The sequence below is a fragment of the Ostrea edulis genome, chromosome 9 (assembly GCF_947568905.1).
Source record: "Ostrea edulis chromosome 9, xbOstEdul1.1, whole genome shotgun sequence".
NCBI classification, from domain to species: domain Eukaryota; kingdom Metazoa; phylum Mollusca; class Bivalvia; order Ostreida; family Ostreidae; genus Ostrea; species Ostrea edulis.
The window spans coordinates 4022099-4041654 of NC_079172.1; the positions used below are offsets into that span (position 1 = coordinate 4022099).

Here is a 19556-nt window from a genome sequence, read left to right on the forward strand (position 1 = left end):
GCCAACAATAGAAATCACTGAACAGTGTATTCGGAAAACAACATATAGTACGACTGTCCTATGTTAAACATAAATTAAAAAAGTACATACACCTACAAATCTTCGTGTCATAACTACAACTCATATAATGAGAATATACGTAACCCATAAACTGGCCAAAACGACGTGACTAGAAAATGCCACTAACTTGTCAATAACTAAATGTACGTACATATTGACATGATTCTACTTGACTAGATTGTAGATTGAACAAGAACATGTTGAGTCATTTTTTTTACTGACAGTTTTGATAGGAAATTACACTTCGGATAATTTTGTAAAATATTTTAATTAGGCTCCACAAATTAAAGCCTTTCTTTCCATTAGTTATCATCACGTAACAGAACTGGAACACTTTACGCGGTAGTTGTAGTGCAGATAGTGGCTGTCTTCTCATTATCAATGGGCTCTTCTGTAAAAAGGACTTTTCTTTTAGAGAAAGATTTAAAATAATCAAGTACCTTTGACGAGCTTGAGAAACTCAGGAACATGAAAATACCTTGTGAAGATGTGAGGGCTGTTACTAGATATGAGAAAATTGAAATATGCAAGAGACCATCCAACACCTGAAGTATCTAAATTGTTCCCGTCAGACTGAAAAGTTTAATGAAAATCAGAAGTTCAGACTTGTCTTGCTTGGATTTGGAAATATTTTTGTCAAAATTGATGTTAATCACGGTAAGAATAAACAGGACCATATTCGTAACACACGTCACAATTAAAGGAACGATAAACGTTACGATATTTTGAATTTTGTTATCAACGAAACATAGAAAGGTACCGTATCCAATATTTCATTTCATAGCAAATGTAATAATGGTATTAGCCCCGACAACAAGAAGAGGTGTTATGTAAGAGAAGGAAAGACGGTGAACTAAAGTGGTTCTGATCTGCTTGCTAGTCATCTGTCTGAGAACTTCGTAACGACTGAAACTGTGAAACATGTGTAGGGAACAGACGAAAAGACAACAACACAGAGAAAGCCAGAAATAATGCAGTATCACGCCTGCTAACTTACAGGAGAGGGTTGATGTGTGGAGAGAATTGGCTACTATATACGTAAACTGCATACACAGTAAAGAGAATGATGTGTTCATGATATTGACCCCGGAAGTGTGCGCAATCCAGGAATTACTGCGTAGAAAACTAAAAGCGTTGTCAAGGATACTATGCTGTGTCGACACAACAAGTGCACTTTCCAAGAAACAAACAAAGAATATGAACACTCGTAAAGTTTCGGCTTTTGTCCCGGAAGAAATTCCGTCTACATAAACGATAGGGTTTAATTTATGTCGTTAAGACTTGCATAACGTAGACCTTTCCCGTTATATCGTTTTTCACTTCCAGTTGTACTGAACAACACAAGGACGTTGCATTGGAAACAGTAGAAATTTTTGTAGGGATAAGTTAAGCTTGAAATGTGAGTTGTTTGACATTTTTGGGTGGTTTCATTGTTTTTTGACAAGCAGGTGTCTATCCTAGGTGCAGGTCTCTTAATTTTTCTGATCTGACACAAATAACAAAATATATTCTTGTGAAGTCTAAATCGATGAACATACGATGATGAGCAGGCAAAACTCAAATCTGAATCATCTGTACATGTTTCCTCTAAATTCTCTTTTGGGTTTAGATAAATAGATCGAACAATGTGATTGACATATGATGGTGGAGAAAATACAATATTCAATTTGAATGTTTTTGCCAGGTGCAACAGTTGTTGGGGGGTCTCAATAAAATTTACAAAATTAACGATTGTTCCTCTGATAGATAAGTCCCAGGTTACAAGATTTAAATCAATTTCCCCATAACAAATTGCACAGGCAGTGTTACGGTAAGAATAATTACTAACAAGTGAGGTAACAGGATATATATGTTCGAAATCACCAGAAAGGGTTTCACAGTTCTTTTTCTCGTTCTCGGTCGCATACGTAGGACAATTTTCTACGATTTCATATTTTTCCACGATATACCCTAAACTTTCGTCTACCCTTGTTGCTACATAAAAGTGAGGATTATCTAGTATGGCAAAATGTCTTTGAAAGAATTTGTCAGGACAACAATTCTGGTCGTTTACGCAAGATTCTTCACAGGAACATGGCGGACAACGAGAGTATATCGGATCAGGTTTATAGTAAGTTAGACCTGGCCAATCCAAGCACATGTGCTCTTCTCCACAGGCTTCAATGTAAGTGCTCATCAACCGAGAGAAATTCAATTCAAATGTTTGACATATAGTAAACAGGAAACAGATGGTGCTCAAAGTTGTTTTTAACATTCTTCCTTTTATGTTCTTCTAAACCCTTTCAGTGAATCTGAAAGAAAAGTAGATTGCAATTCAAAAGTTGTATACATTTGAACATCAAATTTGAGTTCGTTCAGCCTACAAGTGTTTCTATGCATATGAGAAATTAAAATGCATCATATAAAGTAAGACTTTCCTTGTTTATGGTTGAGCGTGAATATTGGTTTTATGTGACAATATTACTTTATGTTTTATACGCTTCAGCGTATAATAAGGGTTTGTGCTCTGAATAATTTGAAACAATATTGGTATGAAAAAAAATTTCTACTCAATTTCGCTTTCATAGTGTAATTGTCATGGTTCTTAGTGTATGAAATGATAAATGAAATAGTCTCAAAACCATAAAAAGCCCACCAAAATAAAACCAACCCTGAAAATTGATAAAAATCGAAGAAAAAAACAAAGCAAAATATCCTCCACCAATAACAAACAAAAAGTAAAGAATAAAAAATTCCCTCATCAAAGAAATCGATCGAACAAGGTCAAGCCCGGTATATGGTATGTTTAAGAATCTTTGATTGCCCTTCTCTTAATTTTGTATTCTTTATATAATTTATGAGATTGATCACTGTTCGTTATCTTCACTAATTCATAGAAACGACTTTACTTGGACCCGACTTGCACATAAATGTCGATATGAATGAAATAGTGTAGGCATACCTAGATGCATGTGGCTACAAGTGTTTATTTTGTGGGTTGTTTTACAAACATATGTACATATCATACCCATTAGCTTGATTTACCGGTAAATACCCAACTTTTTATTTTAAATAAGCTGCATTTTCAAAAGTACCCATCATAGTTTATCAATGTCTTGTAATACCGATATTCATAAATGTATGGAACATGTGAAAGTTAATTTTGAAGTAAAATAGATGAAGGAGAAAGAAGGTAGGATACAACAGTTTCCATTCTATAAGATAAAAATCAATATATATGGACAATGTATAACGATTCTTATCATTTTTTCATAATTTGTATAATGACGGTTTTTCTGTCATTTGTTTTTTTGTTTGTTGTCCCCTAACGTGGAATGGGACATATAAATACCGATATCTGTACTTCCATCTGTCCGTCCCACTTGACATTGTGGACGCAACTCCTCCAAAACTGCTGAACGGATTTTGTTCAAATTTTGCAGGATTGATAGTCACCATATGTATTTGATTATATTGCGCCATACTGCGCCGCCATTTTAACAAATTTTACAAGAGTTATGGGAGTTTGTTGAATTTGTACATGCTAGACTATAGGAACACTTTGTGGACGTAACTCCCCAGAGACCGCTCAACAGATTTTGTTCAATTCTTGGATTTTTAGTCACAATATATATTGATCATATTCCATCGCAGTTTTGATTCTACAAATCTAATGGTAGAGGAGTTATGGGACTTCTGTGCTTCAACTCTTTTGCGGAGTGGGAGACATATGACTGCGTGTAGCAATCTTGTTGTTTTACATCCAATTCAAGATTTTTTTTCACTCGTGTAGAGACGTCATTAGTTTTAGGTTATAAATTTCGAGCAGTGATGATTCTTTATCGTGCAAGGTGAAGATAACGAACAGTGATCAATCTCATAACTCCTACAAGCAATACAAAATAGATAGTTGGGCAAACACGGACCCCTGGACACACCAGAGGTGGGATCAGGTGGCTAGGAGGAATAAGCATCCCCTGTTGACCGGTCACACCCGCCGTGAACCCCATATCCTGATCAGGTAAACGGAGTTATCCGCAGTTAAAATCGCCTTTGAAGTTGCGGCTTCTCTGCCAGCCTTGAATCTAAGAGTCCGTCCTAGTTGGGACGTTGACGATGGAGAAGCTGAAATCATTCCTTTGTACACTTAATTCTTTACCAAACAGGTCCTTAATTATCACTCTAGAGATCATATATATATGTACTGTCAAAAAAATAAGGGGGAAATCAGCATCGTTTATAAATGTCAAATATCTATACCATATAGAATTGAAATATGAATGAAAATTGTTCCGTTTTCCAAAAAGGAGTCATTGCGTTTGGGACAACGTCAACTTTCCATATTTATGTACCAATATTTCATTATCACCTGCATATGGTGTTTATATCTCTCAAATGATTCGATACACAATAGCTTGTTCTGCTTATGGTCAGTCTTTGAATCGAAGCAGGCTACTGACAAACAAGTTGATGGTGCAGAGGTTCCAACAGTCTCGTTTAAAGTCAGCATTTCACAAATTATATGGTCGTCACAACGATCTAGTTTGCCAATACAACCTATCATTGGGTCAAATTATGCCTGACGTTTTTCATACCGATTGTTAGGCCGTTCTTGGCACACTGATTTTGACTACAGGTACCTCCATTTAACCGATCAAGAGATAGGGTTCACGGCTGTTGTGACCGGTTGACAGGGGTTGCTTACTTCTCCTAGGTACCTGATCCCACCTCTGGTATATCCAGGGGTCCGTGTTTGCCCAACTCTCTATTTTGTATTGCTCATAGACGTTATGAGATTGATCTCTGTTCGTTATGTAAAACTTATACGGTACCAATTTTGATGCACCAGATGCGCATTTCGACAAATAATGTCTCTTCAGTGATGCTCAACCGAAATGTTTGAAATCCGAAATAACTATGAAGTTTTCGATCTAAATATAGTGAAAAACAGCGTGCGAAACAAGTGGAGCCAATCTTCACCTTTCACGTTGTTGAGAAAGCTTTGTAGATGTGTACATCGATCGTTTACCGACAGTTTGGTTTTACTATAATGTCACATTAATCACATTTTAACTTGCAATTGTTTCGACGAATTAGCTCACGCCGTTGAGTGCGAAAGTTTCCCAGTTTACTTGCGGGAGGTTGGTGGTCTCTTCCCGGGTACCTTGTATTTGGATTCTCTTTTCCACCAATAAAAACTGGGCGCCACCAGATAATTGAAAAATTATTCAGTATGCCAGAAAATAGCAATCAATCAATCAATCAATCTACGAATTGAATAGATAAAAATAAACAATTAGAAATGGCAATAATTGTTTGTATTTTAAGGAGCCGATCTTCATTTTTTTCACAAGTACAGAAAGGAGTATCGATGATGTTACAATGGAAGAAATGTTTGCTTAGATTGTGCCGAAGTTGTGTATGATCATTTACAACATGTCCTCCATTGTAACACAAGAAGGTTTTTTTTTAAAAGATGTACATTTAGGTAATTGCAATTTAGAGTGTTTCTTGTGTTGTATTTTCAGCACTATCTTTATGATAGTTTGGAGTCAAATTCCGTTTCACTTTATGCATTGTTTTAATCCATGCTGTTTTTTGGCCTCATTTGATGCTTATAAAGTTCACCCTCTAACGAACTTGCTGCAATTAGTTGAAATGCTTCTAGCTAATCTTGCATATTCGCTTTGAGTTTTACATCCTCCCTATACTCTGTTGGTTGAATATTGTTTAAGATCCCACTCTAGATTGTTTTACTCAAATGAAGACGCCACCATTGCCAGTGAAGGGCTGTAGAATTTAGGCCTATGCTCGGCGCTTACGGCTTTCAAGCAGGGAGGAATCTTTGTCGCGCCACACCTCTGCTGTGACACCGAGCCACGGTATTTGAGGTATCATCCGAAGTACCGCCCCATTTAGTTGTCTCTTACGACGAGTAAGGGGTACTGAGGACCTATTCTAACGCGGATGTCCACAGGTGCTATATTCTGATCGAGTCTACTTTAGATAGCTTTTTGATAAGTCCAACATTCTATTAGTTTGAGAATTAGTGACCGAGGATTCCAGGACTTCAGACAATTATTGAATAACGCGTCATATGAAAATACTTTAAACACGTGAAAAAACTATTTAAAGATAAGAATAAGTAATGGTTTAGAATTTAAGATTATACATGAGAGAAAATAGGATAAACAATTACAGAAAGTCAGGAACATACACCACTGAAGTACAATGTGTTTTGACGGAGTCAAAATATTTTGAGAACATTCCATTGTTGTTAAGATTATTGACTTTTTAGGAGTTTTGAAGTTTCTATGATTTAATCTATAATTTAGAAAAGAAAATATATTTTATAAACATTTTATAGGGTTATTGAACTTATATTGGTGAATATTGGCACGAGTTGGCTGTGAAAATGCATGAGCTTGCGAGTCAACGAGTATAATAAACCTTTTATTATATAGCTAAAGTATTTAGTGGTTAAATGATATCCCTTTTCACCCAAAATACTTCAAAATTGACGAAAATTCATCAATATTGACATCTAAGGTGAAAGTGTGTAATATCAGCATGCATTTAACTGTTCAATATCAAACCCGTCATTGATGCATGAAGCAAACATATTTTGTGAATGGGGACATCATAGTTTATGTACAGTAAAACATTTTGTTTTTAATGCAATAAAATATAGTATACCAAAATATCAAATACCGGCTCTGTAAGATTCGTATTACCATCGTCTGCCATTTTGGCTTGTTTACGTCGTTAAGTAGCAGGAGTTATGAGATTGATCACTCTTCGTTATCTTCACCTTTCATAATTTAACTATTTTTTTTTTATAAACGCCTATTTTCTCCTTTTGTCAAGGGATATGGGGATAACGATATAAATACATGTATATGCAAATATATATGTCATTTCCTAAAAAATGAAGGAAATCAAAATATACGTAATTCGAATAGTCGAATAATAACTGCGACAGATCCGAGGAAGATTGAAATACACCATATAGGCATTGAAAGGCTAAACGCAATAGTTTGTAAATGTGGAACCTCTCTGGTCCTCAGGTCATCGCATGTTGGAAATGGAAAAAATATAACGCAGTGTATGCTAAAACTCACGATCTTTTAAGGCATTCTTCCTTGTGGGACCAAATGAGTGTTGTACCTTGGACACACTGTTCTAACTATGGTCTCATGTTAGGAATTATACAATAAAGAACTTTTGATACATCGCCATTAATCCAAGTTTAAACTATGGCTTATTTGTGGCACTTTACATAAAGCTGGTGACGTCTACATATCCAGAGGCATGTAACTACAAACATCATTTACATGTATATGCAAAAGTTAAGTGCATATCATCATTTACATAACATTTCAGAATGCAAAAATGTATTTTTTGCAAATCCCCAAAATGGCCACGTTATCAGTTCAAATATTTTCTGGAAAAAAGGTTACAGACTATAGTTAAGAAATTGTATGCGGACAACAGTTTGACAATATGATATAATATATTGTACTGAATGAAATCAATTCACTTACATCATATCTTGACCCTTGGACATTTACTATCGTTACGGAAGTGGACAATGATCGAAAAGGGTTTGTGAATCGTTAAATATTTGCGTTTTGTAATCCTTCGTGACACTTTGTAACGAAAGATATCGGATACATGTGCATGTTTATGATATCGAGATGTGTTCAAATTATCTTGTTCACAATTTGGACTCGGTTTTAATGCGAGATCCGAATTAATCCACTAAATTTACCAGAATTAAGAACTGAAAGATCTACACGATATGACACCAAAGTGTGGAGTATGTATCTGATATACAAAGGTGTTAATCCTCGAAAATGACAAGAATTAAGAATTGCTTTTTAAACACCGACTTAGATGTGGGTGCAATGGTGTTGAGACACAAATATGCTAATCCGCAAAAATGAAAGGGAGTCGTCGCGGAAAAGAGTGGCGTATATTTTCATGCTGTATTTCATTTTCAGCATTATTGTCAGCATTTCAGACACTTTTTTACGAAAGCCCAGAAGGCTCATTCGAGATTCGAAATTCAAAATACGAGATTCGAAATTCAGAATACGAGATTCGAATTTCGAAATTCAAAATCCAAATTAACCAATCAAAATGTAGGTCACAATAGATGAAAGGGTAGAGGGTACATGCATATAAACTTGAAATATGACAGAAAGCTTATTCTTCTAATATGTTTACCAAACAACGAAACATTTCTTTTAAAACTATAAATAGTATATGATGTATGCTTAGCATGCAGACAGGCCTGTAGCTGTTGGCGTTAGAGTCCAGTACTTATCTATCATATATAAACAATAGAGGAAATTCGAACCATGAATAAATATTTCTCTCCGATCTATATCTTTCTACTTTCTTTTAGGTTCCAGGAAGCTTAACTACATGTGTCATTACGACAGAATACTGATCTATCCACGTTTTAAAAAGTATCTTATCCCACTGATTCATATCATTGGCAATATTTTGACATTATAAATCGGAACCAGGTCGCATACACCTCAAATAGTACACTTTAATTGAAATGGAATCGAAGGGTATATGAATCATATTAACTGATGACACCCCGTAGCAATGGATTCTGATTTTAGATTAATCTATAGGTTTACCCGCTTACCATTTTTCTCTGCTTGAATGATCATATATGATCAGATCATATTCCTATCATTTATTTTTCATGAAGATAACTATACGGATGTTTGAGTTAACAATGACACAGGTGCATGGGTTCAGCCCCCATACCCCCCCCCCCCGAATACCCTACATGAGTTGATTTAATTATTTTTGTTGAAAATTTCTCTGATGCATGTCACAATGTGTTGCCTACGCCAAAATTCCAAAATAACTTAATATAAGTCTTTTTATTGAATACCCTGAATACCCAGTGAGGATATTTATAAAAAGGGTTTATTTTGGACTTTTGAGATATGCAAGACATTGCTTATATCCATTAAAGAAATGTTCAACAAACATACATATAACTCAACTCATGTAGCTTATTCGAGGGGGGGGGGGGGGAGTGAACCCAAGCACCTGTGGACTACATGTATGAAGGAAAAATTACAATTACCGATATTGATTATCGAGTGTTTAACCAGACCCGTAGCCGGCCGGCAATTTCAAAAAGGAGGAGGGGAGGGGAAACTAACTGGGAACAAACCACCCATTTTAGTGTTTGACAAAATATCTACAGGCACTTGAAGTATCGGCACTATCACCAACACCCATCCCCCCTTTTCTGATTTTTTTGCTGCGATAATTTCTCCGAAATGTTTGTATTCCTTGTCTATCCTATCCCAATTTCGATTTATATAATCGTTTCACGCTTTTTGTAAGCTCTAGCGATTGGCATTACAGATGAATCGAAATAGGGATGGGATAGACAAGGAATCCACACATTTCGGAGAATTTATCGCCGCAGAAAAAAATCAGAAGGGGGTGGGGGTTATTGATAATAGTGTACTTCAGATGCCTGTACAAATATCTTCCTCACCCGTTCATTTTTTTTTTATATGCGCCTGGGTGTAAATAATGGATGAAATTCGAACCAGGAATATTTTTCTCTCTCTCCCATCTATGTTGTCTCTTTATATATATATATGAATATATTTTTATGTTTCAGGAAGCTACCATAGAACACTAATTTATCCACGTTTTAGAAAAAATAGCTTATCCCATTGATTCATAATGTACATGACATTGTATGTTCTATGTTCATGTATGTATAATCTCAGGAACCGGTAATTTTGTTTGTAATAGTAATAGTAGGGTTCTATACTATATCACCCCCTAATAAATATTAGGAGGTGATATAGTATAGACCCCTACTATTATTATATTACAGACAAAATTACCGGTTCCTGTGGTAAGTAGGCTGACATAAGCTAATAAGAATCAATGGGTAAGATCATTTTTAAAATCTGTGTAAGATTAGTATTCTGTCGTTATCACGCACGTATTTAATCTTCCTGGATCCTAAAAAAATGTAAAAAGATACAACTTAGATCCGAGGTAAATTTATATTCATGGTTCGAATTTCCTTCATTGTTTATACCTGTATATAGATAACTGAAAAAAAAAATCAAACTAGAATCAATTGTTGGAGGGGTATCATCGGTTAATAGGCTTCATATACGACTTCACTTTCAGGTATATTATGATGTGTATTCGTCATTATTTGACCTGGTTATCACATACAATGCAGAATTAATATGTGGGAGCTGGAACAAGTTTTCTGTCCCCTTCCCTTCGCGCTTTCTATGGGCCTGTCTGCATGCTGCATGCTAAGCATACATCAAAACATTTATAGTTTTAGAAGAAATGTTTCGTTGTTTGGTAAACATATTAGAAGAATAAGCTTTTTGTCATATTTTAATTCTATATGCATGTACCCTCTAACTTTTAATCTGTTGTGGCCTACATTTTGATTGGTTAATTTGGATTTTGAATTTCGAAATTCGAATCTCGTATTTTGAATTTCGAATCTCGTATTTTGAATTTCGAATCTCGAATGAACCTTCTGGGCTTCTGTACTTTTTCTTTTCATTTTCGTCACTTTTTATTTACATACATATCTAGCATTTTCTTTAGTATTTTTCCAACTTCACACCACGAGAAGATGGAAGTGGGATTTTAATTTGCACATGATCTAAATATTAGATAGTATAGTATTTGAAAACACATTTTCAAAATAAAATCATTACAAGATATATACAGCACTAGCTAAATTTTTGACATGATTTAAAACATCAAATATGCTTGCAATACATTTCTATGTTTTTTCTACATTAGTTTCTTTAAAGGCGAAGCTTTTTATTGGAATGTGAATACTTCACGTTTTTAAGATTCTAATACGGAAAGTCTCCATTTCAATTTTATTTCCTGAAAGGTACTACATATTCAAACTGTAATAAATGCCGGTGTAACATGAAATAGTGACCCCGTTGAAAAACGACCTCAGGAGAAAAAACTCTAAACAGATAATACTTTCCCGGGCAAACGAAATCTAATCCTTAAAAAGAATTTACACCGTATTTTCCTTCATCTCTACTCCTTTGGAGTTGAATTTTCTTGGGGATATAAGTTTATCAAGACAAGAATAAAGGCATTAAACGTTCAAGGAGGGCCTTCTGAGCCAGTGGACATGAAGAGGATAGATGAGGTGACACTGTACAAGTGAAAAATATTTTCAACTCAATATTTAAATTCGTATATAAATGTTTGTAATTCTTAGATATTTTATTGAAAGTAAATGTAAACGGCAAACTAACAACTCAACTTTATGACAGACGGGATGATTTCAGCTTCTCCATCGTCAACGTCCCATATTTATGTAGCTATATTCCATTATCACTTGCATATGGTGTTTATATCTCTTAATGTAAAACTTATACGGTACCAATTTTGATGCACCAGATGCGCATTTCGACAAATAATGTGTCCTCAGTGATGCCCAACCGAAAAATCCGAAATAACGATAAACTTGCTAGAGTTATTTTTGGGAAAACAAAGTGCCAAAATGTGGAGTTAAATTCGTCTAAGGATAAGAGCTATGCATAAGGGAGATAATCCTTAATTTTGAAATGAATTTCTAAATGTTTCCACAGCAATTAAATATACATCCGTATTTTCAAGCTAGTAACGAAGTATTTAGCTACTGGGCTGTAGAGACCCTCGGAGACTAATAGTCCACCAGCAGAAGCCTCGACCCAGGGGTCATAAGGTAAAACTTATACGGTACCAATTTTGATGCACCAGATGCGCATTTTGACAAATAATGTCTCTTCAGTGATGCTCAACCGAAATGTTTGAAATCTGAAATAATGATAAACTTGCTAGAGCTATTTTATGGAAAAACAGAGTGCCAAAACGTGGAGACAAATTTGTCTAAGGATGAGAGCTATGCACGAGGAACTGATTCGATACGCAAGAATTGGTTCTGCTGATGGTCAGTTTTTAAATCGAAACAGGCTACTGACAAACAAGTTGATAGTACAGGGGTTCCAACAGTCCCGCTTAAAGTCAGCATTTTGCAAATTCTGTTGTCGTTATAACGATGTAGGTCGTCAATAGAACCTCTCATTGGGTCAAATACTATCTGAAGTGTTTCATATCAATTGTTAGGCCGTTCTTGGCACACTGATTTTGACTACGGATTACTCCACTTACCTGATCAAGATATAGATCTAGCAGCGGTTGTGACCGTTCGACAGGGGATGCTTACTCCTCCTAGGCACCTGATCCCACCTCTGGTGTGTCCAGGAATTCGTGTGTGCCCAACAATCTATTTTGTAGTGCTTATAGGTGTTATGAGATTAATCACTGTTCGTTATCTTCACCTCTCATATACAACATTTTTTTTATCTCAAGCTCTTGAAAGTCAATTGCCGATCGATAAAGAAAAATTATTGAATTGTTGGGAATCATCAGTAAAGATGTGGTGAAGAAATCAAGACATAGCAGCTATTGAAAGTTATTACGTCATTAATTATCTTTACACACATTTGGCAGTGTTGGAATGAACGGCGACTTAGGCATTGCAAATCCGATAATGGAAATATTGGTACTTAAGAGACATGCACGTATAATCAGGGAGGGGGATGGTAGCCATTTTAACAACCATCATTTTTTCTATTATTTATGCATACAAAATGAAATAAAGATATATTTCGTGACGCAACCTCCCGGTTCCCCGACTTTTTATGGCGACGGATGTGAATGGTACGAATGCAACGAATTTCGAAGTTATGAAGTGAATTTGGGAAAAATTTCTGAGGCAAAATAATCGATACGCTACTACCAACTTACCCCTTTGAATTTGAAAGGTGTTAAAATAAAAATAATGAGATATAAACTATAATGAGTTGTATTTCACTATTAATCCTCCTCCATTTATTTGGAACATGAAAACATGTTGAATAGCCGTCAAAAGAACATATTAGGTATTGTTTGTTTTGATATATTTATTTATTCTTGTCAAGAATTTTATAATGTGAAGAGATCTTCTCCGGCTACCCCTCCCCCTCCCCCGCCTCTGAAAACGATGTTAAGTGCCTTTCTCTCTCTCTTTCATATGTAGTAGTACAAATCTATTCTAATTATTTCTTATGTATTTATTCATTTTTCGTTTGATTATATTTTTGAAAAGTTTAGTAAATTTTGGATTGAGTAGGACTTCTACTGCGCATCGGATTGAGTTGATATTTTTGTAACGCTAAATTTCATTCGTCATTAAGTATTACCCAATAGTAATGATTCACCTTTAACTATATAAGTTACCGTTCAAACTGAGTAAATCAGAACAGTTTACATTTTACTTCAAAGATCTAGCTGTCCAACTTTCATCAGGTGCATCTTGTGGTACGTAAGAATCATATTTACTTAGGTTTTACTTTACTACAATATTTATGTATATGACTTTTATTCTTAATTGCAACGTTTATATTTTATTGTATTTTTGCAGTTAAAGTTGTCTAAGTATATTTTCAGAATTTGTTTGTAAGTTAAAAGGTCAATTTCTTACAGAACATATTTTTCTATTATAGATGTATGCTGTATTATTGGTAACTTATTGTCAACAGTTTATCTAAATTATGTACTTGTACTTTTTGTCTAATACCATTGTTATTTGGTTTGCTTATAGGTCAATGCCTTATCCTTATCCTTGTACATTTCTACAAAAATAAACAACATGAAACCTAATAAAGACTTTCCTTGCTGCTCGGTTACACATAAATCCACACACTAATCACACTGGTTCTTAAATTCGATATCAAAACCAGTAAGTATAATAAATAAACGAAATCGTCTGATTGTTAGCTAAACCGGAAGAAAGCATTTCTTAAAAAACGTCAAATCACGTGACTTAAGTAGATTCTAAAACACAAAATATGAACGGAACGGAAGCACTCGAAAATCCCCATTTGCATTACTTTTCACCATCAATGAAAACTAGCAAAAAATTTCATTTTGGCAAAGTGCCAAATTATAATACATTGGTATAGAGGTCAGTAACACAATCTTTTCCATGGATGGATACAGATATCATAAAGAAGGAGGCAATTTTATGAGAAATCAAGTTTTATGGAGAGAATTTGTTTTTAATTTTAATGTTTTAATACCACAAGTTCAAAACATGGATACAATGGGCTGAATTTTGCAGTTCAATTAGTTATCATAGAGTGTTGTCGGTTTCCATGGCAACGGAGAGTAGAAATTTGGTGATGGGGTTGATATTATGCAAGATAGTTATGAAATTGATTACTGTTCGTTTCTTCACCTTTCATAGTGCAAGTAAAGTTAATACTGTGAAAATCAAAGAAAGCTGTCACCTTGAGTGGCCAGACCCTATCTGCTCTCTTTAATTTTTTTTAATTTTTTTTTTTACATAGAATTGATCTTAATATCTCAGTCAATGGGTTGGATGAATATGAATTACCGTACCTACACTGGGTTCCTTAACTTCTTAAATCCCTATACAAACAATGACACATTGCTGGATCCAGTTAATGTTCTATGAAACCTCCATCTTTGCTCGTCGCAAAAATATTTACAGATGTGAAGGAGAAACTTCAAACGTACTGTGCTACTACATATACCAAAATGGTGTAAATCAAATGTGAATTCTAAAATATTCTTAAGAACTTTTAGTAAATTTGAAATCGCAAGACTTTTCTCAAATCAACAACATCAAAATTTATCACTTTTCAACACTTTAAATGACCATTCCTCACGATAAATTAAAGACTAGACTTTTTGACATCATAAACAGTTACTTTTTTTTAATAACAATGGAAAACGGAAATATTCATATCTAGTGATCAGTCGTCCAATAAATAACTTTGTTAAACACCACTCTAATTCCCCACACAGATAGTTAAAATAAAAGGTATGCTGGAGTTCGTCATTGGCAATATCATTGTAGTCCTTGGCGATCAGGTCTTTCAACAGTCTGTTGCATGTCCCATGGGCACAGATTGTGCTCCTTTGTCAGTTGACTTGTCTATATATTCTTATGAAGCAGAACTCATTGAAAAACTTTAGGTTTAGGTATATCGACGACGCATTATCTATTAAGGATGTAAGCTACATCATCATAATGGCTGATTATCCTTTAAATCATTATCAGCAATATTTGACTTTTCCTTTTCAATTCAAATACCTAGTCGAGTAACTCAGTAGGTAAGCATACCGACTAATGAATTGTAGATCGCAGGTTTGAGTCCAACAGGGGTTCTCAATTTCTTTCAAATTACCTTCTTCTAAAACTATATTTTTTGACAAAATAAAGTAAATCTGATAATTTTCAATTTCAAAATTTTGCTGTACGTATCGGATGTGACCGGTCGACAGTGATGCTTACTCCTCCTAGGCACCTGATCCCACTTCTGGTGTGTCCAGGGGTCCATGTTTGCCCAACTATCAATTTTGCACATTGCGTATGGGATTTATGAGATTGATCAATGTTCGTTATCTTCACCTTTCATCCTCCACTTTTCATGTACATTAAATTTCTCTGGTGTAACATTTCTCATTAACAATAACAATTTTCGTTCATATGTCCCTTCGGTATCTCCCTGTGGACTCAAATACCACTACTACTTCTTTATACTTAAATATTTGATCAAAAGTAGATATTTACGGCAAACTAACAACTCAACTTTAAGACAAACGGGATAATTTCAGCTTCTCCATCACCAACTTCCCATGTTTATGTAGCAATACTCAATTATCACTGGTTCTTATATCTCTCAACTGATTCTATACGCAAGAGCTTGTTCTGCGTATGGTCAGTTATTAAATCGATACAGGCTACTGACAAACAAGTTGATGGTGCAGGAGTTTCAAAAGTCTCGTTTAAAGTCAGCATTTCGCAAATTCTATGGTCGTTACGACCTATAACGACCTAGTTTGGTAACACAATCTATCATTGGATCAATCGCTGTCTGACGTGTCTCATATCAATCTTGGTGCACTGATTTTCTCTGCGGATGACTACGTGTACCTGATCAAGATATGGGCCTCGCGGCGGGTGTGAACGGTCGACAGGGGATGCATGCTCCTTCTAGGCACCTGATTTAACCTCTGGTATATCCAGGGGTCCGTGTTTGCCCAACTGTCTATTTTGTATTGCTTATAGGAGTTATGAGATTAATCACTGTTCGTTATCTTTGTGATTCTCTCTTAAATAGTAAAATACTCGCCTCCAAATATTTCTATTGCATGTTTTAATGTTGTTTTGAATTGAAAACACTCAACAAATATGATAAATCGTTTTTATCTACATCATAACAATTACAAGTACTTCCAATTACTCCATTTATACCGTCATTTCAGACAATTACAACACAAACTGTGATATTTACATTTGTTAATGAAATCTTTCTACCAAAGTCTGTTCTGATTTGGTTTTGGCAAAGGATAAGTCTATTTCAAATTTTGTTGGTTGTTGAAGAGCATTTATTAAAATGCCAGCAATAGAAATCAGTGAACAGTGTAGTAGGAAACTAACATACAGTACAACTGTCCAATGTAAATAATATATAAAAAAGTACAGAGATAACTACACTTAATGTAATGAAAACTATACTTAACCATAAACTGGCCAAGAGATGTGACTAGAAAATGCCATAAACTTGTCAATAAACAAATCACATATTCTTCAGAAAACGGAATGGAACCAAAACACTTTACGAGATAGATGTAGTGCAGATATTGTCTGTCTTCTCATTATCAATGGGCTGTTCTTTAATTTTTTTAGAAAAAGATTTAAAGTAATTCAGTATCTTTGACGAGCTTAAGACACTCAGGAACATGAAAATACCTTGTGAAGAAGTCAGGGCTGTTACTATAAATGAGAAAATTGAAATATCAAAGAGACCATCCAACACCTGAAGTATCCAAATAGCTCCCGTCAGACTGAAAAGTTTAATGAAAATCAGAAGTTCAGATTGATCTTTCGTGGATTTGGAAATGTTTCTGTCAAAATTGATATTAATCACGGTAAGAATAAACAGGACCATATTCATAACACACGTCACAATTAAAGGAACGATAAACGTCACGATATTTTGAATTTTGTTATCAACGAAACATAAAAATGTACCATAGCCAATGTTTCCTTTTATAAGAAATGTAATGGTGATATTAGCCCCGACAACAAGAAGAGGTGTTATGTAAGAGAAGGAAAGACGGCGAATTAAAGTGGTTCTGATCTGCTGACTAGATATCTGTCTCTGAACCTCGTTACGACTGAACATGTGAAACATGTGTAGGGAACAGACGAAAAGACAACAACACAGAGAAAGCCAGAAATAATGCAGTATTACGCCTGCTAACTTACAGGAGAGAGTTGATGTGTGGAGAGAATTGGCTACTATATATGTAAGCTGCATACACAGTAAAGAGAATGATGTGTTCATGATATTGATCCCCGGAAGTGTACGCAGTTCAGGAACTACTGCGTAGAAAACTAGAAGTGTTGTCAAAGATACTATACTGAGAATGTTCAGAATGGTTGTCAAGGTTTCCAAATGTTTGATATAAGCAAATGATGCCATATAGCTTTTATTGATTTTGGCACAAACTCGATAGTTATTGCTGAAATCTAAAACAAAGTTTCCTATGTAAAAGGTCTCATTGGTCTTCTTTACAACAAGACGAAAATTCTTGTTGTCGATTTCTACTTCATCGGATGAAAATGTCTTTTGACGACACACCAGTAACTTAGTTACGTAAACAGAATTTGATGGACGATTGGTAACAAGTTTTATATAATTTAGAAATGATGCATATTCATCGAGTAGTAGATGATTCTGTGATGTGAGTATCCTGTTGATATCAGAATGTCGGATATGTTTTAAGTTTATCGAAATATGATCGTCTGTGTCCATGTCAATGTTCATGGATAAATTTCGTGGTAAATCTAAAAGATCTCTTTCTACCCTTTCCCTATCAAACTGTTCAGCATAATAAAGACAAAAATGCAGAGTCACTTGGAAGGTTCTATGAAAGAACCCATGTTTGAATGCAGTTATAACTGGAGATTCAGGTAGAAAATGAAATTGGTAGAAAACAATCCTTCCGGGAATGGTTAAATGTTTATGTAATTGTTTACCCACTATATCTTTTACTAACATTAGAATCTTATGAGTGTCATTCGTTACTGAGGAGACCTGCAGCTGACTGTGAATGAATATTGAATAACTGATATGTTTTGGATAACGTATTAGTGGTGTACATCTTCCTCCAACCAAAATTCTCCCGGGATAACAGGTGCGATTCTTAATCTGCAATACAATGAAACATTTATAATGTTTTTATATTTTTCTTATGCATGCACTACAGTCGGCGTAATGAAGAACAAGGAGTTGTGTATTGTAAGAGACAAATCACTCCTTTCGCAGAGATTCTTTAAAAACAATTCCAAATAATATAGTAATTTATAAGTCACGAAAATAATTATGATTTTTAAAATGAGTATTTGTAAATGACAGCGGAAAACCGACATGTTCATGGTTTTTTTTATTGATTTTCCGAATCCTCTTTTTAATATATTTCCTTAAATGGTAAACCAAACTGCATGTCTTCTGTGGTTTTTGATTTTGACATTTTTCATTCCTTGTCCTTCGCCTAGTTGTTTGTAATATATTGTCTTATTCAAGGAAGTAAATAGGGACTATTGAAGACAAAGAGGAGTCGAGAGAGAAAGAGAAAGACTGATTGATAACATCTGATATTTGTATTAATTAGGAAACCATTAAAGAAGAAAGATAGCTATACTATTTTGAATACCCCCTCCCCCAATTAAAAATGAAATGAACATGAGTGCAAAACCTTTATAAATGATGCGGATTGGCATTGTATCTATACCGTAAATCAGCTCTACTATATATAGGTATGAAATTATAAAAATACATATGATACAAACCCATTTATCTTACCTGTGTTTGTCTTCCAAAAATCTTCCCTTCGATTTTGATCGAAAAAAATAAATCCCTCTTTAATTGAGCAGGAGTATAAAACCTATCTCCATATTTTGGTTTGCAATCGTCAGCGGAGGGTAGTGTATAATTTTCAGATGTTTTATATCCCTCACAATGGGAACATTGTGCGTTTCTGTAGGGCTTGATAAGTTGGTTTCTTACGTTCCGTAGGGAGAAGCAAAGGTTTGGCTGATGGCATTCTTTTGCGTCACCTGTTTCCTTTGAATTGCACACTTGACAAAATTCATTTTTATATCCGCCAACAGAAATGAACGATTGGTTACTGGTATTTTCACACAGCCACTTTACAACATAGTCTTGGGAATCATGGTCTTGTTCCAACTTTGGGCACTTCGATACTAAAGTTTTATACTGACGGTCACATGTGACAAGTTGCTCAGTATTGTACAAAATGTAACATTTTTCAGACTTAATCTGTTGTGTGAGTTGACTGAAATTCATCGAGTATACAAAACTGAATTGGGAGTC

At 34.9% G+C, this 19556-nt stretch overlaps 1 pseudogene; it reads right to left on the reverse strand.

Annotated features, from left to right (window-relative positions):
- Nucleotides 1-395: 395 nt before the first annotated feature.
- LOC125660153 (putative adhesion G protein-coupled receptor E4P) lies at nucleotides 396-19315 on the reverse strand (annotated as a pseudogene).
- Nucleotides 19316-19556: the final 241 nt, after the last annotated feature.